Here is a 5,584-nt window from a genome sequence, read left to right on the forward strand (position 1 = left end):
ATGACTCAAACATAAAATTATATATATATATTTTTTAAACACATATGCATGTTCTTGGGCAGAATGTACAAATAGATGAGAAAAAAATTGTATTTAATGTAAACCATTAAACATTCCTCATTACATTGATCTTCATGTTGATTGAAAAAAACAGGCTACTGAACTAGAAAAAAAAACATAGCCATTAGAATGTTTGACAAATGCATAAAACTAAACCTTCATATTACATTGTGTATAACATATTGTGCATTTATCATTAATCATCATAGCAGGTTACTGAATGGTCCAACACCTGAGGAAGTTTGAAAGAGTAGAACTACACAATGTAACCTATGTGATCCTCTTTCATTTCAATGGTATGTATGCTGGTCAATGATAGGGAGTCCAAAAGCTATCATCTCTTTCAAAATGTATGATGTGAACTGAAGAAGAAGAAAAAAAGTTATTATCCATGCAGTTTTATAAATCAATCACCAGAGTTTGTAGTATTGAGTATTTGTAGTATTGATTACAGTTAGCCTACTTTAAAGGGGCAATCATTATTTGAAACAATAACAAAGCGTTCTCCCCACCCCTGTTTAGGTAAAAAGCTGAGGGATGGGGCTGGAGAAATGTAACCACTCAAATTCCTAGACAGAGCTACGGATGCAAGGACTGACATTCCATGACATAGCAACTGCAGATTTACCCTTTAACTGTGTATCTTTTTTTGGTAAAAGTTGTTCCCAAATGTCTATGTCTCTTGCTGAATTGCAATTCTAACACATCAGAATGATTGAAAGACTCAACGCCTGAGAACATTCTGGATAAAACAGTGAACCACACAATGTAATGTTCTGGTTTATTTACCCTCAGACCAAGTTGTTGTGGTACCATTGAGCCCTGGCAACAACATCATTGGAATAGTCCTTTCCAGTGGTGTTCTCATCCACATTCGCATATAGCGAACCGATCGCTCCATCCCCCTGGTTGTAGGCCGCAATTCCCCCTGAAAAGTAACAATCATGGCCGGATAACCAACCAGGCATGCAGTGCAGTTGATTTTGTTAGAATTGTTCAGCATTGTATTCCCCCCACCCAGCAAGTATCTATCAACTATCAAGCTTTGTACCTTTCAGCTGCTGCTCCGTGGTCCATTCAGGACGCTTGTCTTGGATTATTTTGATGAAATCAATTAGAATCTCAGTGGCGTGTGCAAGATGATCCTTACTGTCCCATTTACCAATTATCTTGTGGTTGCCACCATTTGGGTTAACATCAACCTAGGAAATATATTATGTAAATCAATGGACAGTACTTCATTTATGTTGTAATGCCATTCAAACATGTCATTCAGCATCAAACCATAAAGGTAATGGAAACATAAATAGTTTCAATGGCTTTATTAATCTGTATAAACTCAATTTATCACAAATCCAGATACCAACTCAGTGGCCTTGTGGTTAGAGTTTCTGCCCTAAGATTGGAAGGTTGCAAGTTTGATAGCAGGTCGAGTCATACTAAAAATGTATCTCTGCTTGGCACTCAGCATTAAGGAGATAGATTGGGGGTAAGACCATGTGATAAACTAGCATCCTGTTCAGGGGGTGTACGTTTACATCAACCTGCCTCATGCTACAGACACAGGAGATATGCTGTTCTGGCTCGCTCGTGCATGGCTACTAAAGCGTACCAGCCGAAAAAGTTTACGCATATATTGTGATGTTCTTTCGGCTGTTCGAGAGCACCATTTTTTTTCTTGAGGCTTGTCCAAGTTCGGAAGCCGAAGTCTACGCCACTTCGTCGGTGATTGGTCAACAGTAGGGATTCTTCAATGTAGTGTTTGTTGACATTCAACGACAGACTACTAGTTTTCATGCAACATTTTTCACTTGAGAAATACTGCACCAAACATCTTAGTTAGATGTAAAATAAGACCTCTGCAAAAACGTCAAAATTAATTACAGATTTCTTGAGTTATCTTAGATTCATTCAGACTATTTTGAGGAAGTGTACTGGTTACACCGTCTCAAGAGGGACATACAATAATATTGCTGCTTTTTTCCCTCATTTTTCAAGCGAAGGTACAGTACTAGTCAAAAGTTTGGACACACCTACTCATTCAAGGGTTTTTCTTTATTTTTTGACTATTTTCTACATTGTAGAATAATAGTGAAGACATCAAAACTATGAAATAACACAGATGGAATCATGTAGGAACCAAAAAAGTGTTAAACAAATCAAAATATATGTTATATTTGAGATTCTTCAAAGTAGCCACCCTTTGCCTTGATGACAGCTTTGCACACGTGACATTCTCTCAACCAGCTTCATGAGGTAGTCACCTGGAATGCATTTCAATTAACAGGTGTGCCTTGTTAAAAGTTAATTTGTGGAATTTCACGTTTGAGCGAATAAGTTGTGTTGTGACAAGGTAGGGGGGGTATACAGAAGATAGCCCTATTTGGTAAAAGACCAAGTCCATATTATGGCAAGAACAGCTCAAATAAGCAAAGATAAACGACAGTCCATCATTACTTTAAGACATGAAGGTCAGTCAATCCGGACAATTTCAAGAACTTTGAAAGTTTCTTCAAGTGCAGTCGCAAAAACCATCAAGCGCTATGGTGAAACTGGCTCTCATGAGGACCGCCACAGGAAAGGAAGACCCAGAATTACCTCTGCTGCAGAGGATAAGTTCATTAGAGTTACCAGCCTCAGAAATTGTAGCCCAAGTAAATGCTTCACAGAGTTCAAGTAACAGACACATCTCAACACCAACTGTTCAGAAGAAACCAATACTAAAGGACACCAATAAGAAGAAGAGACTTGCTTGGTCCAAGAAACACGAGCAATGGGCATTAGACTGGTGGAAATCTGTCCTTTGGTCTGATGAGTTCAAATTTGAGATTTTTGGTTCCAACCACCGTGTCTTTGTGAGACGCAGAGTAGGTGAACGGATTATCTCTGCATGTGTGGTTCCCACCGTGAAGCATGGAGGAGGAGGTGTGATGGTGTGGGGGTGCTTTGCTGGTGACAGTGTCTGTGATCTATTTAGAATTCAAGGCACACGTGACCAGCATGGCTACCACAGCATTCTGCAGCGATACGCCATCCCATCATGTTTGCGCTTAGTGGGACTATCATTTGTTTTTCAACAGGACAATGACCCAAAACACACCTCCAGGCTGTGTAAGGGCTATTTGACCAAGAAGGAGAGTGATGAGTGCTGCATCAGATGACCTGGCCTCCACAATCACCCGACCTCAACCCTATTGAGATGGTTTTGGATGAGTTGAACAACAGAGTGAAGGAAAAGCAGCCAACGTGCTCAACATATGTGGGAACTCCTTCAAGACTGTTGGGAAAGCATTCCAGGTGAAGCTGGTTGAGAGAATGCCAAGAGTGTGCAAAGCTGTCATCAAGGCAAAGGGTGGCTTCTTTGAAGAATCTAAAATATATTTTGATTTGTTTAAAACTTTAAATCATGATTCATATGCGTTTTTTCATAGTTTTGATATCTTCACTATTATTCTACAATGTAGAAAATAGTAAAAATAAAGAAAAACCCTTGAATGAGTAGGTGTGTCCAAACTTTTGACTGGTACTGTATTTTAAGGGAATATGCAAGCACATACGTTCACTTCGCCTAGCTGACATCTGCTAGGAGCAAACCAAACCTATGTATGCGGAATCCTTTAGGCCGGAATTCAATCTGATCATGAGTTATAGACATCGCGGTTTTTAAAGGAAGTGTTCCCGCATTCGTGGAGATCCCATTCACGGTAAACGCCGCATATGACGGCTAATCGGAAATTGCCTAAAAAGCTGCAGTGCCTATAACATGCGATCAGATTGAATCCTGGCCTTACTCTCAAATCCAGGTCCCAGGGTCCACCACCCTGCTGGTTTTCATTCTTCCCACCAGCGAACCAGGGGCCTCGTTTATAAAATTGGCTTTTAAATGTCTATACACACTAAATTGTAAATTGCATATTATCATTTCAAGTTCAAGATTTATAAATCACAATGTTGATGTAGATTTTGACATAAGCCTCACACAATTTACGATCAAATCTGTGCGCACAAATGTGTGATAAATGAGGCCACAGGTGAGTGGAATCTCTGTCAAATCATCGACTTTAATCAGTCAACCTATAATAAAAATAATCTATTGTAGTACCGAGGCTCAGATTTGAGTAGACCATACAAATATACTTGACACTGGCCAGTATTCAATCCGAAACCTATGGCAAGATTGACATTTACAAGTAATTTCCAATTGAGCTGACATGGTGGTAACATTGCATTGTCAACGAGCTCAGATTGAATCCCAGCCACTGTTTCTTTAACACAGAGTTTAGACAAAGACATTGAATTATTTTGCCATCAGTGTCCCTGAAAGAAATTAGATGCATGATGACTCTGCAACTGATGAATAAATTACACATAATCTGAGTGCCTACCTGCATTAGCCCAAAGCCGTTTCCATAGTCCCCCCAGCCTTGGTCTGGGACGATTGGTGGGGACGGGTTACGTATTAATCTCCCACCTCTGGTCTCTCTTGAGATGATGCCACATGAGAGCTGGGGCTATTTCATACTTTTCCCCCACCTCTTTGATGATGTCAATGTACATCTTTATGTCATCCTTGTCATACTCTGCCATTCTCTGAGATGCACACACCCCTTTATAACCTGTTGTAAAGTAAATGTGTTTTCAGTCTTTTTTTGAATGAGATGGATGTATGGATTAGTATTGATTATGTAGGCTCTGTTCGTTTCATAGACCACATACCTCTAGCATGTCCGTCAGTATCTGCTGTCTCCTTAGAGGCACCAGTAGTTTCAACCTCCATAATGTTTCCATAACGAGAATCAGAGCTTCCTATCTCAACAAGACAAACACAAGCTGAGGTGAACTTCCCTGTTGTAGGGTAATAGGCCTATGCCAAAATACAACAGATATTTTATTTCCTAAATATTTTCCAACTACTAAACACAGTACACTATTTGAAAAAACAACAAAGCTCACCCATGTTGATGTTTAATCTTCAAATTCTTGAAATGATCAACTAAGCCCATCAGGGAGCAGCATAAATGTGACCGTTTGTTAACTGAACCAACGTTCGCAAAATACGGTCAAGCCATCCGTTCTTCAGTTTCCGCCTGAATTTTCGTGCACGAATACACAACACTTTACGGTATGGCGTATTTCTGGTAGGGGAAACTGAGTCGAATGCACTCTCATGATCTACTAAAAATCATATCAAGCTCACTGTTACGTTCCCCAGCAAGACAACCAAAAATGTGGTCGCTCATACAGGAGGGGGAACTAACAAATAAAACAAAACAGGTGGTGTTTTAGGAGGGGTTCTGAAAGACACTCATGGGGGTGTCCACTGAAAGTTGACTAGCAACAACAGCTGGGACCTAAAAGACACCCACCATGAGCACCCACTAAATTTGCCCCCTAAGAAGCAAACAAAATAAAAACCCACCCCAAACTTAAAAAACAAAAAGTTTAGCAAAATAAAAACAGGGAAGATCAGACAAAGGAATGTCTTCCTAGAAATCAAATTGGGAGAGCCAACTAAAGGTGTTGA

At 39.8% G+C, this 5,584-nt stretch overlaps 1 pseudogene across 1 annotated transcript; it reads right to left on the reverse strand.

Annotated features, from left to right (window-relative positions):
- Positions 1–222: 222 nt before the first annotated feature.
- On the reverse strand, positions 223–5,094 carry LOC311113543 (lysozyme g-like; annotated as a pseudogene). The gene is made up of 6 exons: positions 5,014–5,094; positions 4,777–4,866; positions 4,446–4,676; positions 1,112–1,262; positions 850–988; positions 223–422 (listed from the first exon to the last, which is right to left on the reverse strand). The product of its transcript is annotated as a lysozyme g-like (transcript).
- Positions 5,095–5,584: the final 490 nt, after the last annotated feature.

Source organism: Coregonus lavaretus (assembly GCF_964263955.1).
Source record: "Coregonus lavaretus genome assembly, chromosome: 40".
Classification (NCBI taxonomy): domain Eukaryota; kingdom Metazoa; phylum Chordata; class Actinopteri; order Salmoniformes; family Salmonidae; genus Coregonus; species Coregonus lavaretus.